Source organism: Somniosus microcephalus, chromosome 22, assembly GCF_052327205.1.
Source record: "Somniosus microcephalus isolate GS21.2 chromosome 22, FLI_Smic_1.0, whole genome shotgun sequence".
Taxonomy (NCBI): domain Eukaryota; kingdom Metazoa; phylum Chordata; class Chondrichthyes; order Squaliformes; family Somniosidae; genus Somniosus; species Somniosus microcephalus.
Window position 1 is genome coordinate 13476926 of NC_141008.1, and position 19866 is coordinate 13496791.

Sequence of the window (19866 nt, forward strand, 5' to 3'; positions counted from 1 at the left end):
CAGGAATGCGGATCTGCAGCATTTCGTAAAGAAGCAGCTCCTTGGGAAACGAGGTGGTGCGATTAATTCGAACACCACTTTGGAACCCGAGTTTAAAATCCAGCTCAGTGTGACGGGTTTCGTGTCTCCGCTCGCTGCTGGCTGTGTGTGAAATGAGTTTCTCAGTCCCAGCCTGCTCTCTCATGGGAGCACAGCAATACTGTCCATGATTCAACACAACCTCACTGAGTGAGGCTGGTGTGGGAAATGGAGAATGTACGGCGGGCTCTGGTCTTCGGAGATTGGGTTGAGGGATAGTGTTGGGGCAGAGGAAGAGGGAGTTTGTTTTTTCTACATCTAAACTGTGCTGAACCTGACCTGGGAGTGCTTGGTACAAACGGTGGATACCAAAGGTTCAGACGTGTTGCCTTTCCCCAATAGCGACATCACTCACTTTAATGAGCACAAAACGTACGACAAAAGGTGAATTATTTTTAAAAGAAACCCGCAAATCCTTTTTTTAGATGATCATAAAAATCGCCGAGTTTATTTTCCTGAGTGCGCCAAAAAATGTCACCGTAAAACCAGTAAACAGCTTCATTTTGCCAAATTAAATAACAGATTTAGATCGAATTTTACAGCACGGAAACAGGCCATTCGGCCCAACGGGTCTGTGTCAGTCTTTGTGCCAAACCAGCCTCCTCCCACCCGACGACTTCTAACCCTTTCAACGTATCAAATGTGACGAAATGTTTGCAGTATATTTTTTGTAACCTGCTGCAATATATTCCATAATTCGGAGCACAGCCCCGCATTCCACAAACTTTACTGTACTTCAGCAGTGGCAAAGAGACCTGTGAATATCGTTTTAGTCCCACTGCAAACACTGTACAACCAACATACACAATGACTTCATCATGTAATATGTATAAGAATCTACACTTTCATAACATGGATATGTGAATGTATACTTAAGTATATAAAGGCTTCATAAAATAGATGTGTGAATATAAATATAAAATACAGGTGTAAATGTACACTTTAATGTACAATTGCCTTGCGCATATGTGCGTGTATATGAAAGTACATTTATATGTACAGTGGATTCATAAATTATGGAAGTGAATGTGCCCAATAGAAAATAAATCCCTTTTTAACAATTTCTGTGCTCTCTTTAATACTATTTAGAGTATTAATGTTAAGTAGTCTTCAAAGTCCACTGCAAATGTATTAAAACGAACGTATCTCGCACACGGTGTGTTTGCAATGGGTGTGGCCTACTCTTCTACCTTCACCTGGATCATCTCCCTCTACTTGGTAGTCACATGACGTGGCAGCGCAGTGCCATCACCTCCCTGCTAATTAGAGCCATGGCAAGCAACCTCAAAGTCCTGGCACCTCCCGGAGCTGCCATTTTGAACAATGTTAAAATTCTCATCCTTGTTTTCAAATCCCTCGCCCCTCTCTAGCTCTGTAACCTCCTCCAGCCCGATAACCCTCCGAGATCTCTGCGCTCCTTCAATTCAGGCCTCATGCGCAAGCCCTATTTGAATCGCTCCACCATTGGTGACCGTGCCTACAGCTGCCTTGGATCTAAGCTCTGGAATACGCTCCCCAAACCTCTCGCTGTCCTCCTTTAAGACGCTCCTTAAAACCTATCTCTTTGACCAAGCTTTTGGTCACTTGTCCTAATATCTCCTTATGTAGATCGGTATTGCTTCTGTGAAGCACCTTGGGATGTTTTACGACATTAAAGGTGCTATATAAAGGCAAGTTGTTGTTTTTGTTGATGCAATAAGGGTAAGGCCCAATAAACGATTAACACAGAGTGCACCCAACACAGCCACATCTAAAAATGAAACACGGATGAATAAGGAGACTTCCCTTACTCATGGTATGTAGTATTTAATGAAAACTTGGAGTATACATTTAATAAAATATTATTAAAGTTATGCTGGTGCATATTTTATATCAGTCCTTCGAGCCTGTTCTGCCATTCTATTAGATCATGGCTGATCAGCGACTCACCTTCTTTTATCCACCTTTGCTCCATATTCCCTTGATCCCCTTACCTAACAAGAATCAATTGCTCTCAGCCTTGAACAGTTCCGTTGACCCCCAGCATCCACAGTATTTTGGGAGAGAAAAATCTAGATCCAGACTACCTTTCTGTGAAAAACTGCTTCCTGATTTCACGCCTGAACGGCCTGGCTCTAAATTTAAGACATTTAAGATTGCACCCCTTTGTTCTGGACTTCCACAAGAGCAAATAGTTTCTCTGGGGGAGAAATTCGGTTGGTTGCGCCAGCGGTTAGCGCCTAAAGAGGCTGAGAAGTGGGGCGTTAGCCAATTTTCGCCCGTGCACAGTGAACCCAGCACCTCTTGCTAGATTGAGTGGGTTTTAGCGCCGGTGCTAAATCTTAGTGCCCGCTCGCGGGCGCAGGCAGATCATGACATCATTTCAGTGTGCAACGCATTTTTGGCGCCCCGGACCAGAAATTGAGTGGCGCCCGCCTCCGTTCCGCCTGGCGCTAATAGTGACAGCTTGCTGGAATGTTCCCAAGTCCTTCTCAGGCTAGGGGGGCACTATTTAAAGGGGACTGCACTAGTATAAAAGCAGCAGCCATTTTGGGTGGGCATCTTGCTGGTTGTTGGAGAGAGTTGCTGGCCTTCAGTGGGAGAGCATACTTTTCATTGAGCCAGCGGTGCCTTTGGACCTTCAGCCCAGTCCACAACAGTTTGCTGGTGAGATATTACTGCGTCTTACTTCTTTCACATTATAATGGGAGCTGCTTTGGAGGGGAACATCCTGCTGGCTGAACATATGGCAAGGGCACAGAGGCGGAGGGAGAGAGGGCTGGGAATGGCCAGAAGGAGGAGGGGCAATGGACGTCGCCAAATGCAACCGTACGCTGCCAGGGTTTTCAGGCAGCAGGTGTCATACATTACCATGTCGGAGGAGCAGTGTATGTGAAGGCTCCGATTCGGAAAGGATGTGGTGACTGAGCTGTGCCACCTGCTTGCTGAAGATCTGCAGCCGCGGTTACGGTGCAGGACCTCTCTGTCGGTGGCCATCAAAGTCACTGTTGCCCTAAACTTTTTCGCCAGCGGCTCGTTTCAGGCAGCAACTGGGGACATTGCAAATATTTCTCAACTTGCGGTGCATTGCTGCATCCGGCAAGTTACAGCTGCCCTATATAGGAGGCGGGAATTAATCACCTTCCCTTTGGCCCTGGAGAAGCAAGGGGAGCGCGCACAGGGCTTCGCGGCTATAGCGGACTTCCCCATGGTGCAGGGCGCCATTGATTGCACACACGTGGCTTTGCGGGCGCCATTACAGAATCCCGAAGAGTTCCGCAACCGCAAGGGGTTCCACTCCCTCAATGTGCAGCTGGTCTGTGACCACCGGCAGATGATCATCATGGTCAACGCCCAATTCCCTGGCAGCAGCCACGACGCGTTCATCCTGCGGCAGACCTCAGTGGCTGGCCTTTTCGAGGCCCCGGCTCACCCACGAGGCTGGCTTCTTGGTGACAAGGGCTATCCTCTCTGCCCATGGCTCATGACCCCGCTCCGTTTGCCCAGCACCCCGGCAGAAGAGCATTACAACATCAGCCATCAGGCGACCAGGAACATTGTGGAGCACACAATCGGTGTGCTGAAGCAGCGGTTCCGTTCTCTCTACCATTCGGGGGGCGCCCTGCAGTACTCGCCGGAGCAAGTGTCGCACATCGTCGTGGTCTGCTGCATGCTCCACAACCTGGCCATCCGACGCACCCAGCCAATGCCAGCCGACCTTGAAGGTCCAGCAGAGCAGGCGGACGAGGAGGAGGAGGAGGAGGAGGAGGAAGAGGAGGAGGAGGAAGAGGATGTGTTAGATCCGTGGTTCAGTGGATAAAGAATTACACGGATGCTGTACATAAACAAACAACAGGTCTTTACTGGAGGAGGGTCATCTCTAGACTGGAGTACAGAGGCATGCGCACAGCTTATATACCGGTGTGGTTACTGCCAGTACTACAGTATACAGGAGCTGTAAAAAGTAGTTCTGACTTAAAGCACATACACTACAATTCCTCCCTTTTTAGATTAATACCCTCTTAATATTCAAATAACAATTACATTTTTACATGTACATTCAATAACAAAAAGTCCATTTATAGATTCAGTCTTTGGGGCGGCCTCCTGACCCTTTCGGGATAGCGCCTCTCCGGAGGTTCTTGTTCTTGGTGCAGAGGCGATTCTGACCCCTTTTCATCGGGTAGTTCATCGGGTTCCACTGCTACTGGGTCTGAAGTAAATGCTACCGGTATGTCGGGTTCATCCCCAGATACTCGAGACATGGGGTTGACGCCTTCCTGTGACGCTAAGATCTGATCGATGTGGCGTTTCACAATGTTCTCCCCGACATCCACTGTGTACATTAATGGCCCCTGCCTTGTACATATCGTTCCGGGTTGCCACTTCTCTGTTCGATAGTCACGGGCCAAGACTGGTTGCCCTACATTGAAGCTCCTTGTCGGCTTCTTGTTGATGTGCTGGAATTGTTTGTCCTCAACATTTCTTCGCACATTTGGTCTGAGCAAGTCCAGACGAGATCTCAACCTTCGGTTAAAGAACATCATGGCCGGGGTCTGGTTGGTAACTGCATGTGTCGCGTTTCGGTAGGCTAATAAGAAATTGTCCATCTTATGCTGTAGTGGAATTTCCTCGTCGCACATGGCCTTTATCGCCTTCTTAAAGGTTTGTACGAACCTCTCAGCCAATCCATTGGTGGCTGGATGATACGGGGCGGATGTGTAATGCCTTACCCCATTCCTTTTCATGAATTTTTGGAACTCGTCGGACACAAACTGTGGTCCATTATCAGAGCAGATCTGCTCTGGCAAACCATTTCTGGCAAATATGGTCCGTAGGACTGCAATCGTTTTCTCTGTAGTGGTTGAAGACATCTTTATCACCTCAGGCCACTTTGAATGAGCATCCACTGCTATTAAGAACATTGAGTTCATGAATGGACCAGCGAAATCAATGTGCACCCATTGCCATGGAGAGGAGGGCCACTCCCATGGGTGTAGAGGGGCATGTGGTGGTGCATTTTGGACCTTCTGGCATCCTAAGCAGCTCTTAGTTAGGTCTTCGATTTGTTGATCGATTCCCGGCCACCACACATAAGCCCTAGCAAGGCTTTTCATTTTCACTCCCCCCAGATGACCTTCATGTAGCTCCTTTAGCACTCTCTCCCTTAACTTGGGTGGAATCACCACTCTGGATCCACACATCACTGTCTCTGGCATACTGACAGCTGTTCTCTTCTGGATGAGAATGCTGGCAACAGTGAGTCGCCATGTGTTGGCCATCCCCTCACCGTCAATTCATATACCCGTGACAGCGTCGGATCATTGCGGGTCTCCTTCTCTATATCCGCGTTTGTTACTGGCAATCGTTCAATTATCGATGAATAAAATATCTTGATAGGGTCCACTGCTGGTGCTTCCTCCACCGTAGGCAGTGGCAGGCGCGATAGCCCATCAGCGTTCCCATGCTGTTTCGTGCCTTTATATTCTATTTCATATTGATTCGCCCCTAGAAACAGGGACCAGCTTTGTAACCGCTGTGCAGTCATTACTGGCACGCCCTTCTTAGGATTAAAGATGGAGACAAGTGGTTAGTGGTCAGTCAGCAAGGTGAACTTCTGCCCATGCAGATAATGGTTGAATGTTTTTTACTCCCCATACTAGGCTGAGGGCCTCCCTGTCAATCTGGGCGTAGTTGCGCTCGGCTGAGGTTAGTGACCGAGACGCAAAGGCCACTGGCCTCTCCAACCCGTCTGGGAATTTGTGCGACAGCACCGCTCCAATGCCGTAGGGTGATGCATCACATGCCAAACGAATTGGTAGTGCTGGGTTGAAATGGGCCAACACCTCTTTTGATGTGATCAATTCTTTACACTTCTGGAAAGCTCGTTTACGTTCGTCATCCCACTCCCATGGTACCCCTGTTTGCAGTAGGGTGTTCAGCGGGTGTAGTACCATAGACAAATTTGGTAAGAACTTGTGGTAATAGTTTACCAGCCCGAGGAACGACCTCAGTTGTGACACATTTTCCGGTGCTGGAGCCTTGACTACTGCCTCAATCTTGTCAGGGGACTTATGTAACCCCTCTTCATCGATGATGTGGCCGCAATACGAGATCTGTTTCTGGAAAAACTCGCACTTGTGGCGATTAGCTCGTAGCCCATATTCCTTTAATCTGGCGAGCACCTTCTCCAAGTTAGCGAGGTGATCACCGTCATTTTCGCCCGTGACCAAGATGTCGTCCAAATAACACTGGGTCCCTGGAATCCCTTGCAGGGCCTGATCCATCGCCCTTTGCCAGATAGCCGGAGCCGAGGCTACTCCAAACACCAGCCGGTTGTATTGATAGAGACCTTTATGGGTGTTGATCGTAAGGTAATGTTTCGAAGCTTCTTCTACCTCCATTTGCAAGTACGCCTGGGCTAGATCAATTTTGGTGAAGCATTTACCACCAGATAGCGAGGCGAAAATATCCTCAATTCGTGGAAGCGGATATTGCACCGTGTGAAGGACTGGGTTCACTGTCACCTTAAAATCCCCACAGATGCGGACCTTCTTTGGTTCCCCAGGCGTATTACTCAATGACCTCTTCATTACAGGGACGATGGGTGTAGCCCACTCGCTCCAGTCCACTTTGGACAGTACTCCTGAACATTCCAACCCTTCCAGCTCTGCTTCAACCGCTGGTCTGATCACATAAGGCACTGGTCTGGCCTTCAGAAACTTTGGGCTTGCATTATCCTCTATTTTAATTGTTGCTGTTATTCCTTTTAGTGTTCCTAGTCCCTCCTGGAACACTTCTTTTGCATCAGTTAGCATTTTTGACAGTCGTCCAGGTGTGACGTCGTCATCCTTTTTGGCCTCCACCTTCAGTGCCTGTATGGAATGCCAATCTAAATGTATCTTCTGGATCCACTCACGTCCTAGCAGTGGTGGTCTTCCATTTGGCAATACATATATATCCATTTTAGGTATTTCCTGACCTTTATATGTCACTTTCACCCTTATCTTTCCTTTGGGGTAGACTTTTTGCCCCGTATACATCTTCAAGACAATCTCTGTAGCTTTGTGAAATTAGCCGCTTGTAGTCTCTTTGATTTATGACTGTTAGAGCTGACCCTGTGTCCAATTCCATTTCCACTTGGACTCCGTCTATCTTGAGTGTAACCCAGATAGTCTGGTGATCCTCTATTTCGGTTACATTATGTAGTTTCAGACAACCCAGCTCCTTGCTTCCGGAGTCTGTGTCACTTTTCTGTTCGTCTGAACCACTGTCCATCACCTGGTGTACCTTTTTGTACTTCTCCTGTGGAGATTTCTTACTGTTGGTTTTCTTCCCAGACCTGCAGACTCTTGCTATGTGTCCTGCTTTCCCACACTGTCTGCACACTTGGTCCTTGAACCAACAATCTTTCTGGTCATGTGTTGTTCTGCCGCAGCGATAGCACTTCCCTGTTCCATAGGTCATTTCGTTGGTGCCGTATTCTTGCGGTCTCCGTTGTATCTCTGCAGCGCCCCTTGCGGCTGCTTCGTGTGATACTGCCATATTGAAAGCTTTGTCCAGCGTAAGGTCCTTTTCTGATAGAAGCCATTTCTGGGTTCCTTCACTTTGTAGCCCACACACAAACTTGTCCCTTAACGTGTCTGCTAGTCCCGCTCCAAACTGGCAGTATTTCGATAGCTTGCGCAGTTCCGTTAGGTACTCAGCATTGCTTTTGTCTTTGTGTTGGTTCCTTTTATGGAACTTAAATCGTTCTGCTATCAGCAGCGGTGTGGGGCTTAAGTGGTCCTGTAGGATTTCTACTATGCTTCCAAAATCCTTGTTTACCGGCTTCTCTGGGGTTATTAGATTTCGCAGTAACCCATAAGTTTTTGCACCCATGGAATTTAACAGAAGCAGTGCTTTATTAGCCTCTGGCACTTCATTCGCCCTGCAGTACACCTCAATACGTTCCGCATATGTCGCCCAATCTTCGACTTCATTGTCGAACTTAGAGATACTGCCACTCTTCAGCATCCTTGGTTGTGCGTTAACTATCCCCAATGGCGCCTCCCGTGCTTCCCCTTCTTCTCCGCTGGCACAAAATGGCGTCTCCCGCACTTTCCTTCCTTCCCGCGCTCGCCCGTCTTCTCCGCTGCGGCTTCGCAAAATGGCATCTCCCGCGCTCTTCCTTCTTCTCCGCGGCTCAATGGCGCCTCCCGCGCTCTCCCTGCTTCTCCGCGGCTCAATGGCGTCTCCCCTTGCTTCGCCCCGCGGACCCTGATCAGCCCGTGATCCCTGGCTGTGCTCTGCGCGTTCTTCTCTTGATATTTGTCGACGCCGCTCAGTCTAGAACCCGGCTGTTTCTTACCCTCTCTCTCTCCGGTTTGCAGTATTTTTCCTCAACGCCACTCGGTGATCAATCCCCGGCTGCGCCCTGCTCTCTTCACCCTCTTTCTTACCCCGTCGACGCTGCCCGGCTCTCTCTCTCTGCCATCGGCTGGCTCCAGCCGCCGCTGCTCGGGAAGGGTCTGCTCTGGACCTGTCGTCAGTCTCTTACTGCTCGTTGTGGCTGGGGAACCAAGCCCGGCTCTCCACAGCCTCCCCAGCGAAGTTGGACCTCTGCCTGACTGCTGGGCGGTTGCTCGCGGTCGACGCCCGTGTTCCTGGACTCGACTATTTAAAAACATTTTTTTTTCTTTGTTTAATGTTGCAGGTAGATTCGCATCAACACTCGTCGCCACTGTTAGATCCGTGGTTCAGTGGATAAAGAATTACACGGATGCTGTACATAAACAAACAACAGGTCTTTACTGGAGGAGGGTCATCTCTAGACTGGAGTACAGAGGCATGCGCACAGCTTATATACCGGTGTGGTTACTGCCGGTACTACAGTATACAGGAGCTGTAAAAAGTAGTTCTGACTTAAAGCACATACACTACAGGAGGAAGACAGGAGGGGTCTAGAAACTGGAAGGGCCGTCCATCAGAGGCTCATAAGGACTCGGTTCTAGACCCCTCTGACGGAATACTGGGTGTAATTGGAACAGTGTCCTCCAGTTCGCCCAAAGCCTATGAAGGCCACCATGCTTGTAAATAGTCTAGAGTTCCAGTGTAAATAAAACATTTTCTTTATTTTCCAAAAAGTGCTTCCTTCCAGCATGACAAAGCAATGGCAACAGAAAGCATAACTAACGAACTAACACATAACTGTCTGGCAAACCCGCGACACTACCCAAAACATGACTAACATTCACAGCAGGTGTAGACGGCCTTGAATTCTACAAATGAGACGTCTCAACAGCTCCCTCTACTCTTTACCCCTTGATGGAGATCTACTTCTCTTACGAGATCAGCCCCTTCCCTCCCTGCAGCTCCTCTGTAATTGGACCCCAGTGGCTGCGTCAAGGCTGGGGGACGCCTGCTGAGTGTCCGAAAGCGCAGAAGCCCCTGAGGGACGGCCTGGACAACCTCTGGGCTTGGAGGGCCCGGATGCTGACTGCTCCAACTGTGCATGGTTGGGAGCAGTCTGTCCTGCAGGTGGTGGCAGCTGCAGTGGAGACGTGCCAGCGGTGGCATCAGGAATGCTTACATCCTGAGAGCGGACATCTGCTCCGTGGTTGGCCGACACACTGGCACTCTGACGGGGCAGCACCGCAGCATGCGCACCAATCGGCTGGTCCACAGATTGATGGCCTGCTGTGGTGCTGCAAGGGCCCCGGGTAATCCTGCCTGATCCAGCTAGGGTGGCAGCAGTCAGTGTTCACGTGGCCTCAATCTGCGTGTGCAGGAGGCCAGCAAGTGACTGCGTGGCAGCACTGAGCACTTGCGTGGCAGGTGCCAGTGCTTCGGAGAAGCCCTGGACAGTCCTTTCCACTGCTTCGGACAAGGCCGGGACAGCCCTTTCCACTGCTTCGGTCAAGCCCTGGACAGACCTTTCCAGGGCTGGCCCGAAGCCCTGGACAGTCCCTTCCATTGCTGCCCCGAAGCCCTGGACAGTCCTTTCCATTGCTGCACCGAAGCCCTGGTCAGTCCTTTCCATTGCTGCCCCAAAGTCCTGCACACTCTTTGCCAGTGTGTCGATGGAGTCAGGCATCCTCCCCACTGCAGCCATCAGCTCAGTGTGCCTGAGCCGAGCCTGGGCGCTCATTTCTGAAAGGCTACGCACCCCCTCTGCACTCTGTGCAGCAGTCATCGTGGCCTGCCTCGCCCTCCGGGGAGACGGCCCCCGAGCTTCCCTACCCCCCTCACGTTGCTGCAGCCCACTGGTTCCTGCAACTGGCTCCTCATCAGAGACCCCCCCCCTCCCCTCCAGGGAACTACTATCCCCAGTCTCCAGATGGGCTGGCTCCCCTGAGGCTGGCACGGATGTTCCGGCTTCCTCCTGCTCGTCGCCTCCGGAGTCAGTGTCCCTGGCAGCTTGAGGGCCCGGCTCCCGAGCTGGTGATGCAGCATCTGAAAGCAGGGAGGTTGAAGAGTGGCTTTAGCGAAAGGACAGGGTGGCAGCAAGGGATGCAAGATTGCTGCAATGCTATGACATGGGTCCAGAGTGAAAAAGCATGCTGGTGGGGGGAACAAGTGGAAGGAGACAGCACAAAAAGGTGAGGACCTTACCATCGCTGTGCACAATGGGGTCGGCAGCTCCAGTGGTGACAGGACCAACCATACGGCCTCCAACAATCTGGTGGACTCTCTCTTCAAGATCCGTGAGAGTCTGGAGTTGAGGATGTCCTCCTCCGGTGCGAAGCTGCTCCTTGCGGTTCCTCGCCAGCTTGGCCTGCAGGAGAAAGGACGGGAAGTGATGAAACATGATGCCCTGAGTTGTCATCTCATGCCCCCCATGGTGGAATAGCCCTTACATCATGCCCTGAGTTTTCATCTCATGCCCCCCATGGTGGAATAGCCCTTACATCATGCCCTGAGTTGTCATCTCATGCCCCCCATGGTGGAATAGCCCTTACATCATGCCCTGAGTTTAATGTGCATGTGCGTTCCCAGAAAGGGCCATGGGTGCTTGCTGACAGATGGCCAATGGGGCATCGCGCACCCTCTGGCCATAAAGTCAGGTGCAGATGGAGGGATAAAGAAGTTTGCCGAAACACCACTCACCCTCACGACCCGAGTGAGGTCGTTGAATTTCTTCCTGCACTGCACAGGGCTCCTGGTCACCATGCTGTTGGAGTTGACCTTTTGAGAAACATCCCTCCAAGCTCTTCGGTATTCCTTCTGATTAGGCCTCCTGCCATTGTCGGGGTACAGCACATCTCACCGGCGCTCCACTGCGCCTACCAATTCATCCAATGCCCCATTGGTAAAGCGCTCCGCTCTCTGCCTCACCCTCTCCATCTTCTCAAAGTTTGTAACGCCACAGAATGGCCAGCTCCGATTTTGAGGCCTACAAGGCGCAGAGTGTGGCTGCTGGTCCTTCCTGACCCACCCCTTTAAGAGCTGGCCGGCGCCTGAAAGTCTCGTGGTCATCGGTAATTGACAGCACCTGCGCTGCGCCCGCCCGCCCCGATATTGAGTAGCGCGGCCAGGTTAGCGCCTTAGGAGTCCCGTGTAATGCCTGATTTTGCGCCTCAATCACCTTTAGGGGCGCTGCAACCCAATATCGCGCGAGGTGGCGATAAGTTGCGTCTGGCTATAAAATTTGCGCAGCGCCAATTCTAACGCCCCAAGCGGGGCTATACCCAATTTCTAGGCCTCTGTGTCTACCCTATCAAATCCTTTAATCATCTTAAATACCTCGATTGGATCACCCCTTAATCATCTAAACTCAGGGGAATGCAAGCCAGGTTTATGCAACCTGTCTTCATAATTTAACTCCTGGTATCATTCTGGTTGAATCTGCGCTGCACCCTTACCAAGGCCAATATATCTTTCCTGAGGTTCGCTGCCAAAAACTGAACTCGGCACTCCATAGAATCACAGAATCGTAGATTGATACAGCACAGGAGGCCATTTGGCCCATCGTGCCTGTGCCGGCTCATTGAAAGAGCTCTCCAATTAGTCTCACTCCCCCGCTCTTTCCCCATAGCCCTGCAAATTTTTCCCCTTCAAGTATTTACCCAATTCCCTTTGGAAAGTTACTGTTGAATCTGCTTCCACCGCCCTTTCAGGCAGCGCATTCCTGATCACAACAACTCGCTGCATCAAAAAATTCTCCTCATCTGCCCTCGGGTTCTTTGGCCAATTACCTTAAATTAGCTCATGCTCCAGGTGGGGTCTGACCAAGGCTCTGTACAACTGAAGTATAAATTCCTCACTTTTATATTCCAGTCCCCTTGAGATAAAGGCCAACGTTTCATTCGCCTTTTTGATGACCTTCTGTACCTATTCACCAGCTTTTAGTGATTTGACTCCATGGATACCTAAATCTCTTTGCTCCTCCACAACTCCTATTCTCTCACTGTTAAGAAAATATTCCAATTTGCCTTGTTCAGATCCAAAGTGAATGACCTCACACTTCCCCACATTGAACTCCATCGGCCAGAGTTTTGCCCACTCGTTTTTCTAAGTCTATTTGCAACTTCCTGCTCCCATCCTCACAACTTAGTGTCCCCCCTAACTAAAGGTCACCTGTGAACTTGGAGATACAACTCTCTAGTATTCCTTCATCCAAGTCATTGATATATATGGTGAAACACTGAGGCCCCAGTCCAGATCCCTGGTCACATCCTGCCAGTTAGAATACCTTCCCTTTATTCCCTACTCTTTATCTCCTACTTCCCAACCAATTACCAACCCATGTTACAAGGTTACCTCCAATTCCGTCAGCTTTTACTTTAGCTAATAATCTCTTATGCAACACTTTATCAAATGCCTTCTGGAAGTCCATGTAGACAACATCAGCAGACATTCCCCTATTCACCAAGCTAGTGACTTCCTCAAAAAATTCAACCAGATTAGTCAGACATGACCTACCCTTCACAAGGCCAGGCTGACTCTCCTCGATCAGCTCATGCTTGTCACTCTGGGCTGGATTTGAAGGATGAAGGCAGGTTGGAGACCTGGGGGTGGGGGAGGCTCCGAAGTGGTCGGGAAACCTGTGAGGCCGGGGCGTTGGTGGGGGGGGGGGGGCGTGGCGCGGCGGCAGGAGAGAAGATCGGCGACATCGAGGGACTGGGTGGGTGGGGGAAGCGGTGGGAGAGAAAATCGCCGACATTGATCACTTCGGGGCCAGAGGATCGTGGCTGGCCTGATGCTGATAGTGGGGTGGGGGGGTGGGGGGAAGGAAGGTCGGACCAGCCACCGGAGGATAGTGGCCGGCCTCAGGATGATCGTGGGGGGTCCGGGAGGCGAGCGGAGGCCTCGTGGGGAGGTCTCTGATCGCGGAGGGTGGGCTAGGCAGGGACCCTGGATCCAGGAGGTAGATATAAAGACACTTACCTCCTGGATGCAGCAGTCCTCGCCTTGCTGTAACTGCCGGGTTTTATGAGATGTGTAAAACCCATCCGGTTAAACACAAAATGGAGGTTAAAGAGGCTTCCAGCCTCATTAGAATATGTAAATTGACGTCCTGCCTCCTGGCAGCGGGTTGGCTGCCCGCCTCCATCCCGCTTCCGTTAAATCCGGATGTGGGCGGGTTGGAGGCGGGTTCAGGTCAGGAATCCGATTTTTAATAATTTAACAGCCTCCACGCTCCCAACCCACCTGTTTTTTTAATGTTAAAAATCCCCCCTCTGCTTCCGCTGTTAGATTCCAGTAACTTCCCAACAAGTTCAAAGAAAACAATCCGGCATTTAATTGCTTATAATGAATATGTTTTTCTAAATTTGGATTTAAAATTCAAGTAAATATCAGATGTAACAGTAAACCTTTGGTCTAATTGTGGGGTCTACAACACAGTGTAGCTCTTAAAGGGGTAATGTACTCACCCCAATTGCCCCAGAATGCTGCATGGTATACCAGGTGTTATCTCTCGGCCTGTCGGTTGCCCTTTTCTGTATCCTTTCAATAGCTGCAATATCCTTTTTGTACTGCGGTGACCAATGTTCCCTGTAATTTCTGTTGGCTCTGCGCAGTCCCTTTAAGGCGCTGCGCGGGTCAATCAGATTGCCGCGCATGCGCGGTTTTTACATTGAAAAGCCGGCAAGCCAGCTGCACGGGTTCCCTGGAGAGCCGCGCAGCCGCACGGCTTACGGGAAACATCAACGGTGACCAGAACTGTGCCCAGTATTCTAAGTGTGGTCGCACTAATGATTTATAAAATGGCAGGAATACCTCAGTATTTCAGCTCAAATATTGACCTTTCACTACATCCCCAGGATCTGATTTGCTTTACTCACTGTCGCTGGGCATTGTTGCGATAGCTTCAGTATATTGTCAATCAGGACCCCCAGATCTCTTTCATTTCCCGTGCGTATTATCCTCTTTCCATTTAAATAATGGCCCCTGCCTGGATCTTTTGTCCCCATGTGAAGCACTTTGCATTTCTCTACATTGAATTTCATCGACCACCTATCTGCCCAATTCCCAAGGTACCAATGGCAACTTTTGACTGCCTGGTCCTTTGACAGGATTAGATCAAAATCTATTGTATCAAGAAGTAAAAAAGAATTGAATTCAAATCATTCTCTTTCGTTTAGTGAGTGACTGAAATGCTGGATTCGGCACACTCCTTCTAATTCAGAAGAGCACGTGTTCCCCCCGACGGTACATTTATAATCAAAGCCATTACCTGAGGTGGTAAAGCACACTGCAGCCCTGCATGCACTGGTAGAGAAGGAAAGAACTTGTATTTCTACAGCGTCTTTCACAACCTCAGGACGTCCCAAAGTGCTTCACAGCCAAGGAAGTACTTTTTGAAGTGTGGTCACTGTTGTAATGTAGGAAACGCGGCAGCCAATTGATGCACAGCAAGCTCCCACAAACAGCAATGTGATAAGGATCAATTAAATAGTTTTAGTAATGATTGTTCAGGGATAAATATTGTCCAGGACACCGGGGATAATTCCCCTGCTTTCTTCGAAATAGTGCGTAGGATCTCTTACACCCACCTGAGATGGCAGACGGGGCCTTAGTTTAACGTCTCAATCAAAAGACAGCTCCTCTGACAATGCAGCGCTCCCTCAGCACTGCACTGGAGTGCCAGCCTAGATTATATGCTCAAGTCTCTGGAGTGGGACTTGAACCCATAACCTTGTCACTCAGAGTCAAGAGCGCTACCACTGAGCCAAGGCTGGTAGGACATAGCCTTACACCCATGATCCTTTACATACCGATTTCCTGATTTCAGAAGCCAAGTACTTCCCCAAATGGATATGGTGATGGGAATTGGGGAGAAGTTGATTTGAGCCTGCTCTTGTGCACCTCCTAGTGGATGGTTTCAGAATGGCATTGACAAGGTAGAATTATAGAATTTTAGAATGGTTACAGCACGGAAGAAGGCCATTCGGCCCGTCAAGCCCATGCCGGCTCTCTGCAAGAGCACTTGAGATAGTCCCACTCCCTTTCCCTGTAGCCTTGCAAATTTTTTTCTTTCAGGTACTCATCCAATTCCCTTTTGAAAGCCACGATTGAGTCTGCCTCCACCACCCTTTCAGGCAGTGCATTCCAGATCCTAACCACTTGATGAGTAAAAATGTTTTTCCTCATGTCGCCTTTGGTTCTTCTGCCAATCACCTTAAATCTGTGTCTTCTGGTTCTCGACCCTTCCGCCAATGGGAACAGTTTCTCTCCATCTACTCTGTCCAGATCCCTCATGATTTTGAACACCTCGATCAAATCTCCTCTCAACCTTCTCTGCTCCAAGGAGAACAACCCCCATTGGACGGTAACCCTCTTGGCCATGGATGGTATCAGGGAAACATAGCTTAAAAAAATGACCACAAACCTGCCCAGGAAACAGATAAAAAGGTCAATCCAATTCACATAGCGTGTTGTTTAGCTGCAGCACTGGCCAAAATACACCTCAATTAATTCTAATAATTTCCCCTCTGTTTTGTTCCCACACAAGGTCACTGAACTTCACGCTCCATTCTTCCCCGTCTGTGGTGGGATGGGGGGGAGGGGATGCAATTGTCCACCAATCACTATCGACACTGCCACATGACAACAGGAAACCAATCTTCCTCTCCGGAGATGCCAAGTGTCCCACTTCTGCCAAGCACGCTGCTTCGCACCCTTTATACCCGAACCTTCGCGGAAAACATCTCGGCCGGTGGTTTTGAGTGACTAATAGTCCTTTGACTCGGCGTCAGTCTTCTGGTTGGGAGGCGGAGATCGCCTTGCTGACCTTCAATAGAATTCTGAATGCTGCAGTCTTTGAACACACTTGTGTGACAATCTATCCTTGTGAGTCCAAAATAGAGTCAAGCCTTGATCAATGTGTTGTTGTAGGACTCCTCGTTTACAGTTCTATACATGAATGCATTGACTAGAAGTAACTGATTTGTTCTGCTGATACTGCTCTCCATGCAGCTTATGTAGGTCAGGTGGCGCCCTACTGATTCTATATTTTATTATTTATTACAACCTGTTCTGTCCGTATCGCTTAAGTACATTTTTTCCGCAGGTTAATCAATCATTTGAGTCATAGAGCACACAAGCCAATAACCCAGCTTTGACACACTGTTGTTATTTGAGGTTCTGTAATTACAAAATTCCAGGCTATTACTTGTAGAATCATCTGCCTTCAATTCCCTGTCCCAGAAAACAACTTGCTTACTCCAGAAATTCCCGTCTGTTGTTGTGCGGGTGAGGATGGGAGGTGATCCTGGGCCATTAATGCTCCTGCAGTCTGCAGCGGCCCCTTTAAGGACCGTTGGTGAGGCCGCTCAACGGCACGTCAAGCGGGCGAAGCTTCGGCGGCAAACGCTCCTCCCACTGGTACATCAAAATTGGATCAGTGCTCTGCTGCCCGTAGGACCTCAAGTCGCATGGGCTAATGAGGCTTCCGCCTGGCTCTGCCATAACAAGACCCCAGCCAAGATGGCGGAGACCCATACGTCGGTGGGAACAGGCTGGTAACTGCTGCACTGTCATTTTCGATGCAATCCCGCCCATTCCTGCCCAGCGGCAAGGGGGGGGGGGTGGCATTGAAAATCGTCCCCTTACTGCAGTCTGCTCTCCTCACACGTGGAGTCTGTACAAAGCGATCCTCGTTCTGGATGCCTTTGATCTTGTTCTGCAGGAAGCTTCAAGCATCTTAGGGGAACTTTGCTGAGGTATAAATAACATACTTAACAACACGGCGCAAGTAAGCCCAAAACAATACGTGCAGACACAGGACACGGGGCTGAGCTGAAAGGGTATGAAGTGCAGGGGCAGGGCAGATGTCAGGAAGCATTTCCTTACGCAGAAGGTGATCAACAGCTAGACTGGGCTGCAGGAAGGATGTTTGAGACCAGGGCACTGGACTCACAGTAGCTAACATCTATATCGCACGAGGCTCAGGCACACAACTGCAACCCAAAGCCAAATTTCCTGGAGCTAGTCTTGTAATATAATGATGCAGTGCTAATACTTTTTAAAAAATTCATTCTCAAATGTGGGTGTCGCTGGCAAGGCCAGCATTTATTGCCCATCCCTAGTGCCCTTGAGAAGGTGGTGGTGAGCCTTCTTCTTAAACCGCTGCAGTCTGTGTGGTGAAGGTGCTCCCACAGTGCTGTTAGGGAGGGAGTTCCAGGATTTTGACCCAGCAACGATGAATGAAAGGCGATATACTTCTAAGTCAGGATGGTGTGTGACTTGGAGGGGAACTTGGAGGTGGTGGTGTTCCTGGGGCTAGTCTTGTAATATAATGATGCAGTGCTAATACTTAGAAAAAAATTCATTCTCAAATGTGGGTGTCGCTGGCAAGGCCAGCATTTATTGCCCATCCCTAGTGCCCTTGAGAAGGTGGTGGTGAGCCTTCTTCTTAAACCGCTGCAGTCTGTGTGGTGAAGGTGCTCCCACAGTGCTGTTAGGGAGGGAGTTCCAGGATTTTGACCCAGCAACGATGAATGAAAGGCGATATACTTCTAAGTCAGGATGGTGTGTGACTTGGAGGGGAACTTGGAGGTGGTGGTGTTCCCATGCACCTGCTGCCCTTGTCCTTCTAGGTGGTGGAGGTTGCAGGTTTGGGAGGTGCTGCCGAAGAAGCCTTGGCGAGTTGCTGCAGTGCATCTTGTAGATGGTACACACTGCAGCTACGGTACACCGGTGGTGGAGGGAGTGAATGTTTAAGGTGATGGATGGGGTGCCAATCAAGTGGATTGCTTTGTCCTGGATGGTGTCGAGCTTCTTGAGTGTTGTTGCAGCTGCACTCATCCAGGCAAGTGGAGAGTATTCCATCACACTCCTTACTTGTTCCTTTTAGGTGGTGGAAAGGCTTTGGGGAGTCAGGAGGTGAGACACTCGCCACACATTAACCAGCCTCTGACCTGCTCTTGTAGCCACAGTATTTATGTGGCTGGTCCAGTTAAATTTCTGGTCAATGGTGACCTCTAGGATATTGATGGTGGGGGATTCGGTGATGGTAATGCCATTGATTGTCAAGGGGAGGTGGTTCGACTCTCTCTTGTTGGAGATGGTCATTGCCTGGCACTTGTGTAGCACAAATGTTACTTGCCATTTATCAGCCCAAGCCTGAATGTTGTCCACATGCGGTCACGGACTGCTTCATTATCTGAGAAGTTGCGAATGGAGCGGAACATTGTGCAATCATCAGCAAACATCCCCACTTCTGACCTTATGATGGAGGGAAGGTCATTGATGAATCAGCTGAAGATGGCTGGGCCTAGGACACTGCCCTGAGGAACTCCTGCAGCGAGATGATTGGCCTCCAACAACTGCAACCATCTTCCTTTGTAGTAGGTGTGATTCCAGCCAATGGAGAGTTTTTCCCCTGATCCACATCGACTTCAGTTTTACTGTACTAGGGATCCTTGGTGCCACACTGGGTCGAATGCTGCCTTGATGTCAAGGGTAGTTATTCGCAACCTCACCTCAGGAATTTTACATTTGGACCAATGCTGTAATGAGGCGTGGAGCCAACTGGTCCATAATATAATGATGCAGCGCTCGCACCCTGTTATAGTGTTTTAATATAATGATGTGCTGCTAGTACACTGAAATAGTACTGTAATATAATTTTTCAAATCAAATCAACTTTTTATTGCCATTGTTAGTGCACAAGTGCAGTACAACAAAATGTAGGCTTGCGGCTCCCGAGAGTGTACATTTAGATTAAGACATTTAAACATTCAACATACATTTGGCTTGTAATACATTAACATAAACATAACCATAATAAAGTGCATTGGCAGATGTGCAGGCTTTAGTGTTTATTTGTAGAGTTCAGTAGGGTGACAGCCCTGGGAAAGAAGCTGTTCCTAAATCTGGTCGTACGGGTGCGAATGCAGCTGTAGCGTCTCCCAGATGGCAGGAGGGCGAACAGACTGTGGCTGGGGTGGGTAGGGTCTTTGATGATGGACCGTGACCTCCGTAAACAGCGTTTCTGGTATATGTGCTCTATGGTCGGTAGCCGGGTGCCGGTAATGCGTTGGGCAGTTTTGACTACCCGCTGCAGGCCTTTCCGGTCATAGTAGCTACAGCTGCCATACCATACTGTGATACAGTTCGTCAGGATGCTCTCTATTGTGCAGCGGTAAAAGTTAGAGAGGATCAGGGGTGACAGGTTACATCCCTTCAGCCTCCTTAGGAAATATAGGCGCTGCTGGGCCTTCTTCACCAGAGAGGAGGTATTGAGGGACCAGGAGAGGTCTTCCGTGATGTGGACTCCGAGGAACTTAAAGCTGTCCACCCTTTCCACCACAGCCCCATTGATGTGGATGGGGGGGTGACTTCCGCCTTTAGACTTCCTGGAGTCCACAATGATTTCTTTGG